This window comes from Macrotis lagotis, chromosome 4, assembly GCF_037893015.1.
Source record: "Macrotis lagotis isolate mMagLag1 chromosome 4, bilby.v1.9.chrom.fasta, whole genome shotgun sequence".
In the NCBI taxonomy this organism is placed as follows: Eukaryota; Metazoa; Chordata; class Mammalia; order Peramelemorphia; family Peramelidae; genus Macrotis; species Macrotis lagotis.
This window is the reverse complement of record NC_133661.1, coordinates 136317680-136343852: the sequence shown is the minus strand read 5'-3', so window position 1 is coordinate 136343852 and position 26173 is coordinate 136317680. Positions and strand designations below refer to the sequence as shown.

The following is a 26173-nucleotide window of genomic DNA, read 5'->3' as shown; positions in this document are numbered from 1 at the left end:
ATGGTAGATACTATCTGACTATGGCAGAGTACAAGTAAGTATTACCCTGGACATTCAAGTCATTCTGTCTTTCAGTGAAGTCTAAGAAATTTATATATACTAGAGTCCACCTGAATTTCATTATTTTTTAATACACTATATTTTACTACCTTTAATGGTTTTTAGTTACACTTCCTTTTTGATTACCATATCATACATTTCAAGGATCCTTGAAAGATGCAGCAATAGAGACAAATTTATTTCAAGGCCCTGATTATCACATAAAATTTATAATATTCTTATGATAGAAAGTGAGGAATAAAACAATGAGATAGAAAATAATCAAAAGTGTTTACCACTTTCAGGGAGTATATCCAGGGTAGAGTCCAAATGGAAGAGGAATTTCCTATAGACAAGTACTTATTTGTAGCTAATATAATTGCTTCAAACTCAGGATCACTATAAAATCCATTAAATGAAATCCATTATTATCCAAGAGTTTGGCCTCCATCCCTCTCACTTTTCACATACGTGTGTGTGTTTGCGTGTGTACACATGCATGTATGTATATGTATGTATACAATCTGTGGAGGTTCCCTTCATATTTCTCTCTAGTAACTGTTTATTTGAAAGAAAATGAGTGGCAGAGCAGTGTAATTGGATAGAATCTTTGTCTAAATTACTCTTATAATTGAAGAAAGTGAGGTTTTAGGTTTAAATCATCTGAATTTTCCTTATGTATCATCCAAATGCTTTGGTCACTTACTAGCTCACTGTTTTTTCTTCTCTGATAATACTGTATCTTGGAAAGATACAAATAGAAATAACTAAGTTTTCCCCTAGATTCTCTTTCATTGATAGTTTACAATGAAACAATTTTGTTTATTCAAGGAAATTGAAAAGGAGGATTGAAGCTCATATCCAGGTAATTAAAAAAAAGTTAATGATTTGAAGAATCTGAGCTATTAAACTACAAGATGCAAAATTTATGGGCAAATAACTGGTACCCTTTCCCTAACTCTACTATATTTTATTTTGTCAGTGGACTGAGCTAACACTAGAAAAACTTTTTGAATTGGGTGAATTTAATCTCTTTTTCTACTCATTTGTTTCTTTTTCTTACCTTTCACTTTCTTTTCTCCACTCCTAAATACCTAGTTTATAAAGTGGAATATTATAATATTCTCAACCTGAAAGGGAATATATATATATATATATATATATATATATATATATATATATATATATGTTTTATTTGTGTATGTATATATTACATATCTATAGCTATCTCTATCTCTATCATCTCTATCTCTATCTCTATATCTCTATATATGAATGAATGAAATCTAGTTCTTCATATTTCTCCTTGGAAGATTTGAATTTTAAAGAAAAGAAAGGAACCTCTAAAAATACATTTCTAACTGTGTATTTGGAAACACTATTCCTGAGGCATACTCTTGAAGTGTATAAATAAAGTGTTTTTTTTTAAAAAGCCAGTGCATTCATCACTCTTTATGAAGTTAAATCACTTTTTATGAAGTCAAATAATTCATCACCAAATGGCCTCTCTCTTATTTATAACTCTATCCACTTTTAACTACAATAGTTCTCAGAAAACAAAAGTTTTTTTTTTAATTTTGTTTTAGTTTGGATTAGGGGGGAATTGTACTCAGAGCCTTTCCAGTAAGGTGGAACCTACCAGAGCTCATATTCCACTGGCATAGTATTTAAAACTTAATTCTACATTGAGATGAAGCTTTAAGTTAGGACAATAGATGACATTATCGAAGATATATTTTCTTGAAAAAGATGGGTTGCTTAAGTAGCAAGTATGATAGATAACTGAATGTGAACTTGTGAACTCCATTGGTATTCTTGAGATGTTAAGGAAATATGGGGAAGGCATCAAGAAATATATATTGGATGGTTTTTCTGTGGTGAAATTAGAGGGGAACTTGCAGAGAGTTGCATAGGTTTGGGGAGGCATTTATGGGTTACTATCTGTTTTGCTGAGGGGAATGCATGATCAGTTAGGTGATACAGTGGATAGAACCCTGGCTTTGGAGAGAAGAGGACCTAGGTTCAGATCTGGCCTCAGACACTTGTCACTAGCTGTGGGACCTTGGACAAGTCACTTAACCCTGATTGTCTTGTATCCAGGTCCAGCTCCAGTCATTTTGATTCATATCGGATCACTGGACTCAGATGACTCTGGAAGAGGAAAGTAAGGCTGGTGATTTAGCACAGCACCCCTTCACTCAAATCCAATTCATGTGCTTTTCATGGCATCACCTCCCCTGATGTCATGGTCTTCTTTGAGAAGGACAAACATCAGCAGCAACATCACCATCATATGATCAATGAGATCCATTGACCCATCTGACTTCGCCATTCCTGGTAAGAATATGCTACTTAGTTTCTCTTTTGATATTTCATATATTCTTTCATACCTACTTTGAACATTTATATAAAAATGTACATAAAATACAAATAAACATGTAAATATAAATGCTTGTTTCTTTTTTTTTATCTAAAGAGAAAATATTCCTAAAGCCCTTACAATATCTGGCATATAATAGATGTTTTAATAAATACATATTCCTTTCTCTTCCCATACTTTCTCCCAGATACTATAGCCAACTTTGCTGCCTCATTATTTATTTGTGAACATCCCTGGAACACAGTTCCATGTCCTTTTTATGCACTTCCTATTCATGATTCCTCCTTTTGATTTGTTTGTGGCTACCAGCGGACCTGTGGTTGTACATCACTCAGGCTCTATTTCTTTTCAAAACGTGTCATTCTATTTCTTAGCACTGGCTCTTCCATTTGCTACTGTTACTAAGCTGTTCAGAACTAGGCTGGATCATTGAAGTTGCACTGAAGTACATCTTGCAGCATTTCTTCTGACCACCCTGCTTGCTGCTGTCCCACTTGAATTCCCAATATAGCAGCTGCCTGTGTATCCTACTGTACGGCATGATGAAGTAAATTGGAGCTCTAAAAACAGATGTACTAAAGTGCTTCAAGAAAATGTAAGTATGGCCAAAAATAACAATGCCTTACAGATGAATCTGGTTACACAGCCAAGATCATTACTTGAGCATTGTTTCCTTTATTTAGTTTTATGCTAAAAAAATGAAAATTTGTAAAAAATTCAGGAAGGAGTAATGAAATCAGATAAAGGCTATGGAAAAGAAACTATAATAATAACATTTATACAGCGATTTAAAGTTTAAAAAATGCTTTCCTAAAAACAACCTATGATATACATAATATGGATGTGAGGATTATTTTTTCCTATCTTCCTCTGCTAAATATACTCCTTTAAAGTTTCTTATTTCTGCCAAAGCTATCACCATCCTTCTAAGTCATTCAACTTTATCAACAAGGAATCATTCTCAATTCTTCACTCTCTCTCTCATTGTCCCTGCTCAATCATTTTATCTCTAAAACTTCTCTTACACCCATCCTTTTCTTTCTATTTTCATGACCAGCACCTTAGTTGAGGCCCTTATAGACTCTTGCCTAGATTATTGTCTCTTAATTGGAGCCCCTGCTAACAGTCACTTTTCAATCTATCCCCTGTATAGCTAACAAAAATCCAAGCAAACCAAAAAGGCCACCAAAATCTTCCCAAGCATAAGAATGAAAGATTTACATCTAATGCTTTTTGAATGAAATATAATCCTCATTTTAAAAACAGAGCTTTAGATGGGGTTAAGTGACTTGTTCATGTTTAGCTAAGGTAATAAATAATAAGTTCATGGGATCTCACAATTTTACATTTGGACCAGATCTCAACAACCATCTCATCCAATTCATACTTAAAAGGAATCCCTTCTATAACATATTTAACAAGTAGATCTCCATTGTCAACACATTTCAATTTGGGAGATATATTTTCTATAAAATTTAAATTTACCTCTTTGAAATTTCTAAGCTTTGCTTTGATTCAATATGCCAGCAAATTTGGAAAACTCAATAAATTGGAAAAGATCAGTTTACATCTCAAAACTAAAGGAAATGACTAAGAATATTCAAATTACTAAAACATTGTGCTCTCTTCACAAGTCATTTAAGTTATGTTTAAGATTCTGTAAACAAAGTTTCAGCACTATGTGAACAGAGAACTATCAAAAGTTTTTTTGTTGTTTTTTGAAGAGGCAGAGGAACTAGAGACCAAATTACCAAATTCATTGAATTTGGAGAAAGCAAGACAATTCCAGAAAAAAATATCTGCTTCTGTTTCATTAAACTACACTAAAACCTTTGACTGTGGATCACAACTGAATGTGGCAAGTCTCAAAGAGATGGGAATACCAGATCATCTTACTTATCTCCTGAAATTCCTGTATGCAAGTTAAGAAGTAACAGTTAGTCTTTACATCATTCCCATAGTATGCATTGATCTAAGTCGAATGTGATAAGAGAAGGAAGAAACATATGAGATATAGCAGAATTACATAATAAGACTTTTTTTAAAATTAAAGGTAATAGTCTTTTGTCTTTGTTCAAACTCCACAATTCTTTCTCAGTATACAAATGGCATTCTTCATTGCAGATATCCCCAAATTGTGTCTGATTGGAGGGAGGGAAGCAAGATTGGGGGGAAAATTGTCTAGGGAAATTGGGGCGAAATTTCTAAAATTAAAATAAATAAAAAGTGGATTTAATCTAAAGAAAAGTAACAGAATTGAACATGGAACAACGGATTGGTTTAAGATTGGAAAATAAGACTGTATATTAGTCAGTTTATTTAATTCATACATAAAGTACATCATACATAATGCCAGGGTAGATGAACCAAATGCTAGAATTATGGTTGCTAGGGAAAATATCAACAATCTCAGATATGAAGATGATACCACTTTGGTGGCAGAAAGTGAAGACTTAAGAATCCTTTTGATGTGGGTGAAAGAAATAAGTGTAAAAGCTGGTTTGAAGCTTATCTTAGAAATCCCTAAGATCTTGGCAATTGGTCCCTTCACTTCCTGACAAATAGGAGAAGACATGGAAGCTTTGTCATATTTTATATTCTTGAACTCAAAGATCACTGTAGATGGAGACTGCAGTCATGAAATTAAGACACTTGCTTCTTGGAAGGAAAGCTATGGAACGTTTGGACAGCATACCAACTAATAGTTTTTCCAGGAGAAATGTATAGTTTGGAGAGTTGAACTATAAAGAATAAGGAGCACTACAAAATTGACTCTTAAACTGTAGTGCTGGAGAGGACATTGGAGAGTTCCAACAAGATCAAGTCAGTTGATACTTAAATTAATTCAGACTGTTGATTGGAAGAACAAATACTGAAGCTAAAGCTTAGAAATTTTGGCCACACAATGAGAAGACAGGACTCATTGGAAAAGATCCTGATGTTGAAAAGGTTGAAGGCAAAAGGTAAAGGGGACAGTAAAGAATGAGATGGATAGATATTGTCATGGAAGCAATGAACATGAGCTTGGACAGACTACCTTGGGAGATAATGTAGGTTAGAAGGGCCTGGTGTGCCAAGGTCAACAGGGTCATGAAAAATAAAATATAACTGAACAACTGAACAACAAAAAACCCTTGTTCCTACTTCCACCCTCTGAGACTAAACAGAACAAATCTAAAACCCTTTCCTTATGACAGTCCTTCAAGTACTTGATGACAGCAATTATGTCTCCACTGAATTTTCTTTTCTTGAAACAAAAATATCCCTAATATCTTCAATAAATTCTCACATGAAATGGACTCAAGGTCCTTCACCATTCTGGTCTTCCTCTTGAAAGTTAACAATTTATCAATATTACTCCTAGACTGTGGCACACAGAATTGAATATAAAAGATACTTAATATGTGGTCTGATTAGGGCACAGCCCAGTGGGGTATCACCTCATTATTTCTGAAAATTATGTCTTTAATGAACCCCAAGGACAAGTTTGCTTTAATGGCTTTCACATTATACTTCTGACTCATACTGAGTTGGTGGTCTACTAAAACACCCATATTTTGGATAAACTACTATCTAACCAAGCTGCCCCCATCTCGTAACTTGTCTAATTGATTATTTTTTTTTAGGTTTTTGCAAGGCAAATGGGGTTAAGTGGCTTGCCCAAGGCCACATAGCTAGGTAATTATTAAGTGTCTGAGGCCAGATTTGAACTCAGATACTCCTGACTCCAGGGCCAGTGCACTATCTACTGCACCACCTAACTGTCCCTTGGCTTGACCTATTTTTGAAGAAACCATGCTCACCCTTTATGATCACTGTTTCCTTTTCTGGATTCACTAATCATCACTTGAAAATACATATTAGTATTTAATTTCTAGGAATTAGAATCAAACTCATTATCCTACAATTTATAGACTCAATTCTTTAGTCTTTTTTTTTTTGAAAATTAGGACATTTGCCCTTTACTCATCCTGCAGCAACTCTACCAACTTCCACAGTCAAGAAAATAGAACAAGCAATGACTCAGAATTCAGTTCTATATATCAGGAAAGAATTCATCTGGGTCAAGTGATGATAATAATTATCAAGGGCAGCTGTTTGCTGTTCACTTTTGAGCATTTCTAACATGGTAATACTTGATGCTAGAATCAGGGTTTGAATCTATGTTTCCTGACTAGTTTCATTATATAATATTATGGAAGTTTAAAGATATTAGATTCTTGTGAAAAAAGAGGAGAAAATGTAGAGTTAAATTTTGAAATAATATTTAGGTATTTGGAGAACTGTTGATTATAGTTGACTAGCTGTTTTGCATCTTCTTTTAAAGTTAAAAAAAAGAAAAGGAATCAAATTATGTAAAGAGAGATTATTTATAAAGATGGCATAAACAGCTGGAGAAAGGGGGAGTAAGGAAAAATAGATAAGCTTTTCTTTGCCCTACATACACTACATATCTAAAATGAGATCAACGTATATTTATTGACATCTCTAGTGTATAAGGCACCATGCTAGTTGCCATGGGGAAAACAAGAGCAAAACACATTGCCTTTACGTAAAAACCTTATATTCCACCTCTCAAGATATATATACCTGTATAAAGTTATGTAATAATAAAGAAAAAATCAAAATAACAATATATGACAACAAAACAGATGCACATGATTGGTAAATGAACAATAAAGATAAGTGCTGTAAGAGTTTGGGGAGGAAGAGAAAATATCAATATAAAGAATTCAAAAATACTGAGGAATTACTTCAACTCTGTCTGGTGTCCATGTCTAGATGGGCACATACCTTATTGCTTTTGTTTAAATATATTTTTGAGTAGGATCTTTGTTTACTCCTTTTGCATGTCTACATATATCTTTTATAATATATTCTCTAATACTTTCTCTATTAAGCTATTTTTCTATCTATGTTGATTTATTACTATCTTGGAAGATCTTTAGAATTTCAAGATTCATGAAAAGATCTTATTCCATAACTTTTGAATTTTAAGTTGTTTCACTGGCTACTTTTCCACACATATGTATAAATTTCTTTTCTTACTTTGAGGCTTTCTTCATTTTTTCCCCCTTCTCATGCCCTTTCAATCCTTTCCCTCAGTTGCTTAATTCTATTGCTGCATGCATAGATATCCTAATTCCTTGCCTATTGAAAAACAAAAGGAAAAAATAAATAAAAAATTCAACAACTATATGACTCTCATCCTTGGAAAATTCTACTGTCTTCTATTTTTCCCTTCATTGGGAAATTTTTTGTCTTACTCCCCAATGCCCTCTACATATCAGTGAATTACCACCATCTTTTAGCTTTTATTTGGAATTTATACCACCCCTTTCTTTTATCATTCATGCTATCTCTTATTATAGCCTTTTCTATTGATATAGCCCCAGGCCTTGAAATCAAATTCATCTTTCTAAATGGCTTTAGTAGCTCTTTATTTCATCACTTGCTTTTTTCTTGGTAACTTCATTGTCTCTGTTGGCAATCCACAAGACACCTCACCTTCATAATATATCAGTTTCCTGGATTATACCAACCCCGTGATCGTATGTCACCAAAACCTTCACTGCTATCATTATCAAGTATGGATTTACCTTTGAATACTCTACTGTTGGTTTTACATTACATAATATTATCTCCTTGTCTATAACCTTTTCTATATTCTACTCCCTCCGATTGTATTTTCTGCCCTCACTAGTACGTTTAACTTATTAGCCCTGTACATTATAGCTATCAATTCTTTTCCATTTTGAATTCCCTCTTTATATTGAATTCCTGAAGCACAATTACTCCAGTTCTATCTTAACTATCATCCTATACACCTTTGCCTCTCCTAAATGCTCTTAAAACCTAACCTTCCAGCATCTGCTATTTGTTTCTTGTGCTATAGTGGTTTTAGAGAAAATGTTTTCAAAATTTTGTGATGTCCTCCTTCAGGAAAACATATTCAAGGCCTTCCTAAATATTCATTGTTTAACCGAGAAGTAAAGTTAACCATAAAGCTTGCTAGTTTTTCTGGGTTTAACAGTCTCATTAGTAGTAGCAGTAGTAGTAACCTATTTAATCTATGGAGAGTCTAATTTGGGGTTGGGTTTATAATATTCATATAAAATTCTCTTTAGATATAAAAAAGGAGAAACCTTGAAAAATTAAATGTCTTTATTTTCTCTTCAAATGCTGAAAAAGGATCTTAAAGACAATGAGATAATTCCAAAATGAAGTTTCTTATGGATTATTTCTCTTAATATTTGAATTTTCTTGGATTTTTCAAATTAGGTGATTTTTTTGTTGAAGATTATTAAATAGTAAATTAGCCAATTCCACTTTTACAGAATGAAGGGTGAATTTCTTTGATATTTCTGTTGTAGAGGCATTTAATTTCAAAATATGAAGAAAGCAAGACTAGGAAGTTGTTTAAAAAATGAAAAAGCCTTTAATATTCAATGTCACATTTATTGCTATAAAATATTTCTCTCTCTCTCTTAGACATCTGGTTCCCATTATGTATAGTATTGGGTACTTCAGTTCACTAGCCATTTTGCATACAAAATAGGATGCTACCAAAATCCTCCTTGGGATCAGTTGGTACCTGTTTTCTCCAAATCATGTTATTTTACAAAGGTTTATAGGCAATGCGTCTATTATCAGCTTGAACCTTGAATATACAGAAAAGAAAAATTAATTTGACTCCAATCTTCAGAAGGGAGATTAAAACTGAGAAATGAAGAACTTCATGAAGAGTCTTTCTTTTTTATTTTTATTAGTGAAAAACTTGGTTGAAATAATAACAAAAAGTAAGTAAAATATAGAAAAGCTGAAATGAATATTTTCTATTAATGTTGACCCAGAAATGGGAGACGCAATATGGAATGTTTACTAATGAGTCATGAATTTCATTGTAATTGCTTCCACATTTAGGATAATGCCCTTCCTAAACCATCTAATCTTTGACATATCCTGCAACAATCCCATGTGTTGTAAATGATTTTGTTTTATTTCTTAGGTTACTATTAAAAGCTTATTTTATGGTTCATTTCATTTTCTTTTTAAAAAATACACATACACACAAACACACCCTTAAAACCACACACATATATACATTCAATATTGTCACACTCAATGTCTGGTGTCCTGTATATTTCAAGACAAAATAATTATGAAACAAGAAGGAAGCACTAATTTTTCTCTTTGCAAATCAAAGCAAACACACTGAGAAAAAAATGTTTACTATAGTCCATTTAAAAACCCTTATTCAAGACTAAGAGAATTAAAATGAAAGTATTTATATTAACATAATGCTTTAAAATTTGCAAAGCAGTTTATAATGCTTTCTTTCCCCAGTTCATCATTCCTTCCTTCCAAATACCCTGAACAGTTGATAGTGTTGGCATCACCATTTTACAGTTGAGAAAATTGAGACTCAATAAGGTTAAGTGATTAGCTCAGAGTCCCATAGCATATAAGGAAGGATTTGAATTCAAATCTTCTGATTTGAGTTAGTGTGTTCTATTGAATATGCCATGTTGCTTCTCAAATGAGTAGCAAATGTTACTTTATAATGTTCTCATACTTATGAACATTTAATAGAGTTAGTAGAAATGCCAGTATTCAGTATGGTAATAATAACAACTTAGGAATGACTTTTAAAAACTGTTCACAGTATGAAATGATCTATTAACATTATATTACCTTAGCACTTACAGTGACTGATTTTAATCGTATGATTAGTCCTTTGGCAAAAAATCAAGAATTACTTGATATGGAGAGTATTTTATCATTTTAAGATGGTTAAAAGTAAATTCACTCGAGGGGTATGTGTGAAAGGGAAACTTTTTTCTTAACTAAGAAACTATGAAAAGCAATACTTTCTGGTTGAACTAAGAAATGTTAGAGTTTTTGTTAAATGCTTTTATTTGATTCATGAACCAAGAAATCAAGCATGTGAAACTTGTTTTTCCTAATGTGAAAACTACTTAGGGTTTGATCCTAGAACTTAAAGAACCTGCCTAGAAGATACTGCAGGAAGATTCATCTCTAATGAACTTCACTAGCAATTAAGATTTTCATACATTTTGGGTTTTTTGGTTGTCCTTCAGAACTCCTTGTGGTAATAAGTCTTTTCAAGAAATTGAGACAGTCTCTACTCTCAAGAGATTTATATTCTAATGGGAGAAGTTAACAACACCAACAATAATAATCACATTTATAGAGAATTTTAAGATTCGCAAAACACTTAACAAATATTATCTCATTTTTCCCATGATAAAAACTTTGAGAGAGAGAGACACTTTTATTATCCTCATTTTACAGAGGAGGAAACTAGGGCAGAAAGAAGACAAGTTACTTGTCCAGGGTTACACAGCTAATAAATGTCTGAGGTTGGATTTGAACTTTGAGTTTCCTGATTCTATGTCTAGCATGTTTCTAAACACTGTGCTGTCTAAAGAGGACCTAAAAGAGGACCTTCATGTAGTGGAGGCATACTTCTAAATGGCCAAGAGGTAATATGGAGGCTGGTTCAAGTTAAGATAAAGGTGAAAGATGAAGGTAATAATAATTATAGGACATGAAACTTCATTACTATATAGAAATAATTTTCAATTTATTTGAGAGAAATTTAAGTGATTTATCATGAGACCCAGTTACATTCTCTTGTCAGAGTATCATCCTAATCTAGCTTCAGGAAGCTCCATTTAGTTGTATATACAACGAGAGAGAATTAAACAAGCAATGGATAAAAGTATACAAACCTTAAAGTGCTATGCCAGTCATTATTGTTGCTATTATTGTCTTCTAGTCCTGCTCAGTTTAGATGATGTTATTAGAATAATACAGGAATATGGTGGGAAATGACTAATGATCAGGTTTTGAAAAAGCAAAGGTATTCAAATTTGATCTGTCCTCTTAACACTTTCTTTTTCAGATAATCAAACAAAGCAACAAATCAGTTACTGATTTATAGGGATTACAAATTTTTGAGGTGGAACTTCTTTCATATTGAAAATATAACAATTGACTTACTGGTCTTCCAGAGTAATCTCCAGCACAATCATGTCACAGGGTGATGAATTTTTTTAATCATGGCAATTTTCAAAGGCCTTCTACTAAGTCATAAGAAAATCCAACTGATGACAAAACAAGATATTGAAGTACTGAAGTTTTGATTAACAAGTACTTCTGAAAAATAATGATGCTACTCTCTCAGCCATAAATAACTTTTGGAATTTCCAGGGGGAAAAAAGAGTAGAGTAGAATCTAAGGAAGTGATATTCCATTAAAAAAGTTTTCATTTTGATTTGAGTTTCAAACTTTAAATGCCCATAGACTTTTTCAATATGCCAACTATTTGTGGATTGCAAGAGAATGAATAGTTGAGTGGCAAGTTATAGCCATTTTTTTATTAGTGGAATCTTTGCTGAAATCTATACATTTATACATGTTTTGTTCTTAGAATTGATGTCCTTGAATTTCAGGTTTTTGCATTCCCTGTATCTGGCATGCTGATGACCTAAGAGTAAAGAAAAAAATGATCTTTCCCCCCCATTTTTTCAAAAATGACCTCAAATCTACTCAAGTTAACATGTTATGATATTTAGTTGCTCTAGATATTCACATCTTTCCTTGTATTTTATTTTCTGCCTATATTATGAAAAGTTTTATTAAAATTCATAGTGCTTGCTAGAATTGAGTTTCCAGAAAGTGGACTCATCACACATTTCCATGGATGTGATTTCTCTTTCTATTTTCAAATCGCAGGACAGAAATATTTTTTGTTGATTAGAGTTGGTATGAAAGGAAAAAGACAAGATCATATTCAATAATATTTTGGTTATAAAAATATCCTCTTATGGATAGTGATCCATAGATGTAGTCCATAAACTCTGTGTAGCCTTCTGTAGTGCATGACAACATGCATTCTTTCCCCTTGGTGTATTCTCTCTTGATCTTTAAATATGCAAGGACATAACATATTATCTTTCACCAAACCCATTTCTTTGGCAATGCAAATTGGATAAGAATTTCAGGTAGTATAATTTTACCCATATAATGAATGGTTGGTTGAAAAGAAGGTGATATTTGAATCATTAATTACAATTTTCATCTTTATACTTCACCTAGAAACTATACTTTCCTAAGGGTTCTAAAGTTCTTTATGTATTGTCATAACCACCCCTTCCACAAATATACACAAAGTGAAAAGCAATCCAATTACCTGAGTTAGGAAATCCATACCCTGACCCCTTCCTCTCCGCCTCCAACCCCAGTCAAATGTTCAAACAATTAAGACAAAATTAGTGTTTTTATCCTCACTGGAGTTGTTAAGATAATTTCCTCAATTTTCCACTTGTATATGTAGACACAGCATTAATGAGTGACAAATTTTGTTTCTATATCATGACCAATGTATATGTGGTTACCTGTTGCTATTGCTATAATTCATTTTAGTCATTCAACAGGATTTTTTGATACCTTCTTGGATTTTCACTCTTCTCCCCCCCCCCTTTGCTAAAGCAGTTTAGGAATATGCGAAGATGTAAAGCTTTAGGATGTGTGGATTTAGAGCTAGAAGGGCCTTGAGTGATAATTTAATACAGCCTTATCATTTTACAGTTAAAGAAACTGAGACCCAGAGAAATTTATGTGACTTTAATGAAACAAAGAATATTTGACATCAGATCTTTTGATTACATCTCAAATTTATTTTTGGGGCAGTGGCATAAATTAAACTTTTGGGAAGTCAAGCAAAAATTTTTAAAAGAAGCTAAAACTTTTCAGTGGACAAATAGGTAGTGAAGAGGATTTCTTTCCTTTGTTCCATTTAGTTCCCTTCCTATTCTCTTAAACTCATCCCAATCCTATAATGTAGAAGATATTTGGAAAATTGATTTGGAGTTTCTATAAGAACGATGACTAACCAAGTAGGTAGGAACTAAACATATATAAGATAATAGCAATGATTTTCTTCTTATTTTATCCATAAGGGAACTTTTCTTTTTTCCTTTCCATCTCAGTGAATGTTTATCTTATCTAGTTTGTCTTTGAAGCACAGGACTCTTAGAAACAGAATAAAATAGTAATTACACTATTGTCTCCATATCAAACTGGGGAAATGGATAGTTAAAGAGTGATCATCTTTTTTTTTTTTTTGATGAATGTGGAAACTGAGACTCAGAGTGGTTTAGTGACTTGCCCAAATTGCCATTGTTAGTTAAGTGGCAAAGCTGGGCAGAGAACCCATGATTACTGACTCTAAATTCAGTGATCTATCATTTGATGGGTCTTAGAGAGCCACAAAGAGAAAGAAAATGTTTTCTTTTGTAGTTCCTGGCTATCTTCGTGAGTCATGAGATCTAGGCAACAAAGCATAGCTATGCCTTTTGGTTTGGAAATTTGTGATATTAGTTATCTACTTGTCAATGAAATAGAAATTTACTTTGGGTAAGAACTGTATTTACATTCATTTATTATTACTAAGAATCCTATTTTTATAGCTTCTGTAGTAAGTGCAAATTCAAAAGGTCTTCCCTGATGATAGGGCCTATGACATTTTTCATCTTTCTTACCCTATCACTAAGAAAAGTAAATCTGTTTCAATAGGATTGAACATGATCATAAGTCTTAGAATTTTTGGATTAGTTAAACTCTCACTTTATTGGTAGTAAAAAGGAGATGAAAGGAATTGAAGAGACTTTCCCATGGAACCACAGGGAGTAAGTAGCAGTAATTTGAAAACAGGTCCTCTGACTCCAAATATAAAGCATTTTCTGCTATACTTCACAGGAAATGTCCAGTTGTCTGTACAACTTTGGGAGATGAAAAAATCATATGGTTAGAACATAATGCTAAATTTTCCCCAAAGTGACCAACTTAGGAAAAGAGTAGTGCTGGTACTGGGAAAAATTCTTACTTCTTTCAGTAATAGTATTTTCCTAAAGTAAAATTACTTCAAAAATTAATCTAAAAATAGGAACATTGGAATAAACATTCCAGTGGCACATATGTGTGTGTGTGTGTCTTTTATTTTATTTTAAACATATTCACTATAATTTCTCTTTTATCAAGTGGTCTGAGAGATTTACTGAAATGGCTGCCATAGGCTTGTCGGCAGATCTAAAAGAGTTCAATATTAAAGAGGGATGGGGAAGCTTTTACTCAGACAGCATTTGTCCAGGAAGGATTTGATATGTAATCTAAATTGCATTATTGATGAGTCAAAGAGGATTGGAAAATGGAGTTAACCAGTCTAGTAAATAAACCGTGAATAATTTTTGGACATTTTTGTTTGTTTCCATTTTCCTTTTCTCAATTTTCTCTCAATTCCTTGTTTCATTTTTGACACCATGGCATTATTTTGTGCATAGTGAAACGTAATGAAAGGGATACAAATGAAAGAGATAGATACAAAAAGCATCTGATTTCATTGGAGTATGAAAATCCCTTAAATCAGTAGTAACAAACTCAAATTGAATTTAGGACTACTAATTCATAAATAAGAATCCCTGATGGTGACATATTGACTTAATTTTTAAATGTATTATTATCTGTTTTATAGTATTTTATTTATTTTGTTAAATTTTAAATTTAAATGTAAAAATTACATTTATAAAGGTGACCCAGTGGAGAGAGTGCCAGGCTTGGTCAGGAAGACTTTTCTTCCTGAGTTCAAATCTGTTCTCAGATACTTATTAGCTGTGTGATATTAGACAAGTCACCTAATTCTGTTTGCCTCAGGTTCTTCATCTGTAAAATGAATAAGAGAAGGAAATAGCAAATCACTCTGGTGTCTTTGCTAAGCAAACCCCAAAGGACATCATGAAGTCAGAGAGATCTATACTGAACAAGAATAGCAATTTCATTTTAATCTGATATGGGCCGCACATACATTTCATGCCCTTGGTTTATTAATTACTTTGTTGTAGTGGATTGGACTTGAAAGCAGAAAACCCTGGGTGCAAATAAACCCTCAGATATTTACTAGCTGTGTGTCCTTGGTCAAGTCATTTCCAACCCTCAGTTTACTTCTCTCTAAAATGAGGAGAATAATATGTGAGAGAATACTATCTCGGGTTTGTTGTGAGACTCAAAGGACATAACATGTGTAAACTTCTTTGCAAAACCTGAAATAACTATATACCAATTCTTTCTTGTGGCAGCCTGGTGTAAAAGACAGGCTGTTAGAGTCAAGAATTAGCTGAATTCAAGGTCCCCCTCAGAAATTTACTAGCAGAGGAATCCTGGAATAGTCACTTAACTTCCTTGAGGCTCAATTTACCCCCTGTAAAGTGGGGGAGATAATTCCTATACTGCCTCCCTCACAAGATTAAAGAGCAAATGGGATAATGTATTCGAATCATAAATGACTATATAAATTTTTACTTTCACACTTAACTCAGTTAAACTCATCTAAAACTAAATTAAGGATGCTAATAATTTTATATTGAACAATGCAAGTGATAAAACTATTACATTTTGGAAAAATGAGATTTTTTCTTCACCTAGGTATAAACTTCAAAGATTCTATATTGAAAGCTGGAACCTGGCCAGACCAGAAAACCAACACTACTTATGAAAGTACCATGGGATCATCCCAGACCCCAAGGGCATAAAATTTGGGCTTGTGATCTCATTCCCCAGGACAGCCCTTCCAAGCCACACAAATGCTTCCTTTTACCCTGATAACCACAGGACTGACTACCTGTTCAGTGACAAAGTACTTCTCCCTCCCTTTTCTCAGCAGAGCTATCCTTTGTAGCGGGGTTAACTCACAGGCAACTGCTTAACTTCAGGCTTAGAAAGCACATACTGCATCTTTAAGAAATAGTTTACTTGTGAATCAGTAAATGGACTAGACAAAGCAGCCATTATTTATGCATTCCTGCATACATGGCAAGGTGAAAATAATAGAATAAACATCATATACTTCATTATGATATCGGTTTACACTTCCAGGGTACACAAAAAGAGGCCATTTCATCAAGCTAATTGCCTGAAAGTAAAAGAGAGGGAACTTTAGCTATTAGTCTATTATGGGGCTTTTTTCTTAATCACAAATAGGGGCCGTGTGTCCCTAGGGGGATGTGTATTCTAATTTACAATTGAACTACAGATCAGAGCAATCAATCTTGTGCAGCACTTTTACAGTGTAATTGCTGCAACATAACAAATAAAAAAGTTGGGGGGGGGTGGAAACCTAGGCTGAGCTTCAGCTTGAGGTGGGCATTGGTTCAGGGTGGGAGGGAGAGAAGAAACGCCACTGACATGAATATGCAATGAGGGCTCATTAGCGGCCCAGTGTTGCCATGACGAATGGCATTATCCCCAGCCTGGTGCTGCCTAAACATGAATTTTATAACGACCCATTTATCATGACTTGTCACGGGCTCCTCTACTGTACTTTCTTCCTGCTCACACACCTTTCCCCATTATTGCTGGAGAATCCTGGCCTTTTATTATGATTGTTTCATTTCATATTGATTTCCATCTCTCCAGAAGTAAACATTAATAAACAGGAGCACACTAATGAGTGATTGTTGGGTTCAAAGTCAAAAAAGTATAATGGGATGATGTTTCTAGCCTCTGTGTTAGTTTATGTTTTTATTCCATTGAACTTTTATGGGAAACTAAGGTATGAGTCATTCTTCCATCCTCACTGCATTTTCCCCTCTTCTTCTTTCTCTCTCTTAGGTCAAGAATAGTATGTGTCAAAAGAAAAATGAGAACTCAGATCTTCTCAGTCTAAGGCTAGCCCTCAATTCACTTCTTGATTCTGACTCTCATTTTTTACACATTCAGAAAGATGGATGCATCTTATCATCTTTAGAATTTAAGTTCTATAATTGAAAGACTATGTCTCTAAACTGTTACCCATACCTATTATCACTGTATTCCTTATCTAGTTTGCACTTAAATAGATCTGTTGAATTAGATTCCCCCATTTCTGAGTGGACTTTATCTCATGTTTCAAATCTCATAGAATATTTCAAAAGATTTATTTTGGAAGAATTTTGGAATTTGTTTTTTGGCAAAGTGCAGACTTGAAAAATCTATAAAAATCTAGAATATTAACTGTGTGTGTGTGTGTGTGTGTGTGCGCGCACGCGTGCACGCTGTGGATACTCTGACAATCTGGTGAAAGCTTTGGACCCCTTCTCACAATATTTTTAAATGAATATCTCTCTCATATTATACTCATATTACAATGGAAAGCAATTCAATTGAAATAAGACTGTAATTCCTCCCCATCCAAATTCTTGGACTCCTTGAAACCTACTCATGAACTATGTATGCCAGATTAAGAAATATTTTTAGTACTAGGTTGTCTATGAATTTCTGAGTTGATTTCTTACAATATTTTTTTCTCCCCACATTCCAAACTGGCTAATTGCCCTTATTTTGGTGAGAGCTTCCTAGACATCAGCTTTCGAGGAAAGAAGAAATGAGTTGAAACAGTGATCCATCATTTGAAAACAACAAAAAGTTAAAATAAAAAGGCAGTCTCTTTATTACTTAGGAAGCTACAGGAATGGGATATAAATATGAAAAAAGAAATGAGACTATTAGACTTTGTTGCTATATAACTTTTGAATACCCTTAGTAGAAAGGAATGGATACCTCATTGGGTAATTTGTAGGATCAGCTTAGATTTGTCAAAGATTCAGAACAATTGTTTTATATCATTCTATATATAAATCATGAAATTCAGTTTTGTATACTGGGTAAAAACTTAGCTACAAAGCTTGGATGATCTGAATTCAAGTTCTGCTCCTGACATTCTGGCACTGTTATCTTGGCCAAGTCACAACTTTTCAATGCTTTAATCTAGCTATTCCCAAATCTTTTAGTCTTAAGCCTTTGCCTTCTTAAAATTATCAAGGACCCTATCAAAGAGTTTTAGTTTATATAGATATCTACTACTTTAAAAATGAAAAATCTTATTATTATTGTGTAATAGTCATGAAACTGTGAACAACTTTAAAAAGTCTCACTTTGATAAAGGCTGTTCTGGGCAACTCTTTAAGACTAAATTTCAGAGAAGATGCCAATCTGTATTGCCAAAGTAGTTTTCTTACTTGTGTGTTACTTATACCAGTAAAATCACTGACCCAATTCTTATCTCTATGTATGAATCAATTTACTATTATTAAAATGTGAGGTGAGTTCTCTTTCCTAAGGTGCAATACTGACAAGGAATTCCTTATACCAGGAATATCACAGTTCTGGTCTTTATTGTTCATCCTTGGTTTTTTGAAGGGGCCATATGACATCACAAGTGAAATTTTGACTTGTGTGAATTGGATTTAACTAGGGCAGAGTTGTATACAGTTGTCAGTCTCACTTTTTATTTCAGAGTCATAAAGTCTAGTAGCAGGACAAAAATTCATATGACTGACAATGACTAAGGATGCAGTAGATGACTGTGGTATCTTTGATGTCTGAACAAGATTTGGCTGCCTTCATGGATCCAGGGAAGAATTCATATAATTGTAGTAAACATCCCCCTGACTGAGAGGAGTTTAGGGCCTTTTGGTTACCCTATACCTGGTTTAGCCTGTCTGCTGAGATGGTTTTTCCAGGGTGTGGCCCTCTATGCATACTCCAACTTCTTGGAGCCACAAGTGAGAATTGGGTGTACAGGTAGACAACAAAGGTTGATGAGGAGCCTCAAAAAGAGCTTGATAAACCTTCAAACCAGAGGTGCTAGTCCTTTTTGAAAACCTCATATACCATCTTTATCCCTATCCATGAGAATGAATGTTGCAGCCTTCCCATTTTTAAGTAACATCTTTGCAATTGAGATATGCAAATGTCTAAAAGAAATGATTATTCTTCTTTATGTAAAAACAAACATACAAACACACAACCCCCCCCAGTCTACAGTTATGATGTGTTATTTGGAATAAGGAATTAAAGATCGTGAAGATGTAATATTTTCAGGATATTGACTGAAAAAAATTATCATTGAAATATATTTATTGAATACATTTGATACAATTGAATTATATTTATTGGTCCCTGGATATATGATGGATTGATAATTGAATATATTTCTGATGGTGAACAAAATGGGACTTTTACAGAAATTTTTATGTTCTATTTAATAAATGAGTCAAAGGTTGTGAAGGATAACAAAATACATAGTGTTTCTAAAGGAACAGATTAAAGCTAAATCTCTCTCTCTGACACCAAACATTTAATTTTTTTTCATTGATTTATATACATACACACAAACATACATAATATGTCTCACTATTTTTATCTGAATGTTTGGTATCATGTTGGGTCATAAGAGAGATGAAAAGTTAAATTCTGATTTTTTAAAAATAATTTTAAATAACAACAGAGGATTATCTTAAAGACTAACCTGGTATATTTTCAAAAATAAAAATAAAGTGGAATGTTATAAATGATAGTTTTATTTATAATAAATAATAATAAAATAATAGATACAATATAGAGCAAGTTAAATCCTAGCCTAGTAAAACAGTACAGAAAAGAAAGATGTGCTTTGGTTCCCTAAAGATAAAACCAGATACCAAGAATATTTAAATCTCAATGGAAACATCAGCTTTCTTAAGCAGAATTTTTTGGGGGTGCCTCAATCTTCTACTCTCTAATATGGGAATTGTTTCTCTAGGGTGCTTATAAAGATTCATTAATTTGTGATGTATTTGATGATATGAACTGTGGGACACATACTCTTTGCAAAGAGAATTATCCAGGCTGATCAAATCAATGTAAACCTTTTCTCTGAGCAGTCTCCTGATATGCCCCAGGCTGAACCCTAGAGAAAAATCAGCTGAAAATACCACTTCAAAGCCTTTATACTTAATGAAAGGCACCTTGTTGTTGCCAATTTTTCTAGGTCTTTCTAAAAGGGTTATCATACTTATCAAAATCTGTTCTCTTTAGCTTATTCTCTGAGAGTATATAATAAAAATCACCAGCCAACTTTTAATATTTTAAAATTTTAGAGTAAGAAGATACTATTTAAGAAACCTTCTAAATATCTTGACTAAGAAAGAGTATTTGGCTGTTATACTGGTGAGGTCTACATCATAATATAATGAAAATGACAGATTTATATCTAATACTATATCCTTTATCATATAATTACATACCTTTCCAAAAATCTACTTTGAAAAACTCCAGGTATTTTCTTCCCATTTTTTAGACCCAGAGCTTGTCAATCAAATTTCAAATTCTAATGAAATAAATTAACTTGCACATTTGATCTGGTTTAGCTGTATCATCAATGAACCCATTTCTTGTTCCTGAAGCCAATCATATGCTTATTCCCACTTAAAGAAAAAAAAAAAACCCTTCTCCTTCCTCACTGCTTCTAATGACATCTTCAGTCATTAATGAGTTAATAAAAATCTCAGTCATCTGGAGATAGATAAGGAGGAAGAAAGAAGAGTATTGTACATGTAATGACAGGCTCCCTTGCTGCCCTCTAAGATGTCATGGGTCAGTCATGTTAAGAATGTGTGTGTCCAATCATTTGCTGATTTCTATCAGGCAGGCCTCAAGCAGGAGCTGACACGGGCCAGTTTGGGAGTTACAATGAATAAACAATGACTTTTTGGATTGTTGGCTGCTGTGTGCATGTGTGGGGGGGTATATATACTAAATCATGATGACATTAGCAATCAATATACCAATTACGGGACAAGTTATTGGATGAAGAATGTCTATGTCTTGAGCTTTGGTACTCTTTGAACAGGTCACTAACGATAGAAACCCCCTACTACAATGTGGCTTAACTCCTTGTGATCCTAAGGTGTAAAATTATCCAGGGACCAAGTACCTGAAACCATGATATAAAGGGAGAACATTGATTCTTTGTATCTTGTTGCCTTTTCAAATAGACTAGTCTATAAAATATTAGGGAGTTTCCTTAGGAAATCCAATTTTATGTGACTTGTTGAATGAATGATTATTTGGTCACAGTGACCATATATAAAGGTAGCTTTTGTTTGTTTATAAAAATAATGTTATAAATAATCTTAAAATGGAAATAATTAAATCAAAAGAAAATGACAATTTGTTAAAAAATATTTTATCAATTTTATCTTGAAGTGATTGAACAAACTACCTTTTCTAAATAGGAAAAGGCTTTTTTAGTACTATGAGGCTTTTTTTGCCATTTCTGGGGCCTTTTGCCCTGGTATCATAATCCATTTCTTTCCTGGAGCTGAAGTCCCATGAGCCTTTGTAAACTAAGAAGAAATGAACATATAATGAACTTGGACAAGGTTCTTAGAGTCAGAGTTCTGTAAAAAGTGACAGATAGAATAGGTCAATACATTTGAGAAGTGTATGAGTTGAATAGTTATTCCACCATTTTAAAGAAGAGTGAACCATAATGTCCCAGTAAATTTATAACTTAGATCATAATTATATCTGAATGGTCTAATGTTACCTTGTTTCAATGTTACATTGAAAAAAATAGACATTTCAAACTTAAAGCTCACTAATGTCTTACCATCACAAAATCAGATTCAAAATAAGATTTAAATAAAGCTGAAAGCACCTCCATGTAATCATAAAACATTTCTGAATCCTTTTTAGGCATGAGGCAAAATTAACTTTCTTCTTGAAAATGACTGCTAATTAGTAATTAGAATTATAAAGCATTATTCTTCTGAAAGGCACTTTGTTATAATACATTGATTACTGGTCTTGGAGTCAGAAGACCTGGTTTTATAACCCATTTCAGATACTACAGTGTGACCCTGGTCAAGTAACATGACCTTTCCCCCCCTTTAGTTTCCTTGACTCTAAAATGGGAATAGAAAGAATATAGGATTGTTCTAAGAATGAAATGAGATAATAAAATGCTTTGCAAAGCTCTAAATAGTTATTTTGATTCTTATGTAGAAAAATAGGATAAATAAATAAAAAATCTCTTCTTGTGAATAATTTTCACTGCCTCTCCCATAAAACCTTTCATTCCTGCTCCTTAAATATAGAAACCTTACCTTATTTGAATTTTGTCATTGAGATGAATAGTGAAAGGAAAACAACAGTCAGGAAGTGAGGAGTTTGAATAATCCAAATACTGAGTATTCAGATGTTGAATTAGCAAAAATTAATACTTTCTGATTGGTGTGGGTATGATGCTAATAACCTCATGCTTGTCTGTGTAGGCTAGTTTATTTAAATCTGGTTCAAAACCATAGACCACTCCTAACCCAGAATCAGGAGGGAAATATGGATATCATTGCAGGGGGAAACATATTAGATGACTATGGGGGAAAAATCCAAGATCAAACAGTGGCAAGCATTATTCAATTTACTCAAAGTTTATGGTTTTCTAAATGATAATATTAAAAGAATGGCACCTGTGATTCTTTTGAATGCAAAGCACATTTAAAATGGTTCATAAAAACATTCTGGCATTGATAAGATTATTCTGAGAAATATATTCCTCAAGTCACTGCCAGACTCCTTTTAATTTTAGATGTTAGCTTTTTGCCTCCAAAAACTTACATGTAAATAAGCAACTAGTGGATATTTTATGGTGATAGTCATCCGAGATGGGAATCAGGTTTTCTTGTGATGTAAAACTAAATTCTTTGCTTTTTTGTTTTAAATAGTTAAACTTTTAATATTCAGTCAGGTTTTATGACTTTTAGTTTTTCATTCCAATAAAGAAGATTCAGACCCCTACCAATAAGGAGTTAAATAACTGTCTAATTGAAGATGGTGTGGGAAAATAAACCAGTTATATAATTTCTCAGTTCCAGTCCAAATAGACACAAATATTACACTGATGATAGTGATGAGGAGAAAAAGAAGAACAGAAGGGAAATGAAGCAAGAGAGAAAAGAAAGAAATAAGGGAAGAACAAGAAAGAAGGCAAGTAGAAAAATAAGGTAAAGAGGAAAGATGAAGGGCAAAAGGTGAAGAGGAAGGATAGAACAATTGCTATGAAAATGACAATTATTACTGCTATTTCTGCTATTGGATTCTACTGCTGCTGCTACTAAATACTACCTACTACTACTAACTACTGCTACCATTACTATTACTATTGCTACAAACTACTAAAACTATTATTTCTCCTCTTACTGCTACTACTATTACTCTTTTCCCAGCTGAACTGTCAAACATTTAACTCTACTGAAGAAAGTATAACCAGCTACATAACCCAAATGCCAAGCATAGATACAACCTAAAAAACAGTTTTACAGAGAATTCACACAAGTCAAGAACTCACATGGAGATCAGGAAAACTAGTACAAAGACACTCTCAGGGTCTATCTGAAGAGCTTTAGTACAGATTGGTAAACATGGGAGATGCTGACACAGACTATCCAGTATGATATACCCTGCTTTAAAGAAGGAGCTGTAGCCTAGGAGCAAAGCAGAATCATAGTAGCTCAAAAGAAATCTAGACATCTCCATTCCAAATATTTAGACTGATTATTTTTGCTCATATTATATGTATATATGTATACATATATATATATATATATATATATATATATATATATATATATACTCATATTGATCATAGTTGAACACATTATACCTTGACTCTTGGTGATATAAATGGGTCTTTTTCAAGCACAAAGCTTGAACAATACCCATGGCTACTACTTCTGAGATAACTGCTATTGCTGCTTCTGCTTCTATTGTTGTTGCTGTAACTACTACTACTACTACTACTACTACTACTACTACTACTACTATTACTACTACTACTATTACTACTGCTACTGCTATTATTACTGTTTGTACTACTACTATTACTACTATTACTACTGCTACTGCTATTATTACTGTTTGTACTACTACTATTACTACTACTACTACTATTACTACTGCTACTGCTATTATTACTGTTTGTACTACTACTATTACTACTACTACTACTACTACTATTACTACTGCTACTGCTATTATTACTGTTTGTACTACTACTATTACTACTACTACTACTACTACTACTATTACTACTGCTACTGCTATTATTACTGTTTGTACTACTACTATTACTACTACTACTACTACTACTATTACTACTGCTACTGCTATTATTACTGTTTGTACTACTACTATTACTACTACTACTACTACTACTACTACTACTACATCTGATATTGCCACTGCAGCAGCTACTGATACTGTTATTGTTGCTGTTGCCACTACTACTGTTACTGTTGCTGATGCTACTATTCCTGTTAACTATTGCTGTTGCCACTACCTCTTCTCCCACTACTTCTACTACTACTACCACTACCATCACCAGCTTCACCATCTAGCATTTTTCTGTAGCGAATAGAGTGCTTCCTTTCCTACTCCCTCTCTGCATCCTTCCTGCCCCTCAGGAACTGTGTTAATTCCACAGCATCTAATTTATCTCATGACACATAGACATAAACTTCACAGAAATTTATGAGAATTGGAAGAAGATTATTAGCTAGTGGTTGTGCATTATTTAGGCCTCCCCCACACCCTTTACATCTCTTTTGAGCCTTTCCACTTGATATTATTTGAAGAGTATCTTCCTTTTCGTCTTGGAAGTTGACTGATGAATTGCTATGTTCTGGATGTCCCCAGCTGTGGCAGCCATTTTTGTCATGACACTGGCTGTTCCTGAAAATGATGGAAAGCTTAGGATGTGCAGAGGTCAAACTAGTCAAGACTCAGAGCAGATCATTGGTTGTAAAATCTATTTTCCTGAGATTTCTTGCAAGAGCTGTGCGTTAATGCCAAATGCTAATTCTTGCTGGGGACATGATGTCTTGTAAATGTTATGAAAGAATATCATTTTTCCTGTGGAAGTTAAGGAATTTTTTAAGGCCATATTAAGAAAAGGGATTGTTTTCCCATGTCACATCTGTAGGTCATGCATTTGGCCTATAAAATGACTTTATGCTTGAAAGAACCCTCGACTGTTTCACAACAGCTAGAAATTAGAACACAGGAAGGGGAAAACTGACCTAAAATTACATTTTGAAAATATGTGGAGAGATTAAAAAATTCATATTTGCTATCCTTTCTAAATAAATCAAGGACCTAGATTACAAGTCTATGCAAGACTCTAAGCTCATTTGAAGATCATCAGTTCTAAAAATAACAGAATTTAACTTAACTTGGGGAGACCTTCAAGACATGTTTTCAGCTCCTTTTGGAAAACTGTCCTTGTTAAAACTACATGTGCTTCAAGGCTTTAAAGACATATTACATTCATTCTTATAAGGAGAGTCATTCTAATTTTTACAGGCGAGAATAAGCTCAGTTATAATAATGCTGAGGTCTAACCACTTTGGTTTGGCTTGTTATGTAGATGACTTTTTCTCCCCTTATAGTCTTTGAAATGTTTTGAATTAAAATAGCTTACTCAAGGTCACTGAAGGCATATGGTCCTGCTCAAAACTTTAAACAAAACATTAGTTTTTACAACCTTTTGTAATTTGGTATTGTATACAACATGGTTATATGCAGAGTTTCTGTAATCTTTTCAGTGGGTGACAGAAATATGAGAAGCAAATTTATAAGCCATTTAGTGGAGCATTTAATCAATTTCATGCATAGGAAATAACTCCGATTGCTTTGCTTTATCAATCTTTCCAGCAGAACTCCAGTCATCAGGATCTCCAAACACTCAAAGGGAAAAAAAATGTGCAAACCTCACATGTACATGGAATGTCAGGAACTTCTGAAAGCTGTTTAAGTTTACTTGCCAGCATCAATAATACCTCTTGGGCCATTAATATATTTCAGAAAGAAAACAGG

The 26173-nt window shown here is 33.4% G+C and overlaps 1 long non-coding RNA gene across 33 annotated transcripts in view; it reads left to right on the top strand.

The window, feature by feature from the left end:
- Positions 1 to 26173, top strand: part of LOC141521529 (uncharacterized) — a 179679-nt gene that overhangs the window by 54727 nt on the left and 98779 nt on the right. For 31 of the 33 annotated variants that reach the window (XR_012477991.1, XR_012477980.1, XR_012477985.1 and 28 more), the window contains 2 exons: positions 2140 to 2376; positions 2794 to 3014. This is a non-coding gene — a long non-coding RNA (uncharacterized LOC141521529). The remainder of the gene's footprint in view (positions 1 to 2139; positions 2377 to 2793; positions 3015 to 26173) is intronic. The other 2 variants (XR_012477988.1, XR_012477993.1) reach the window with 2 other exon arrangements.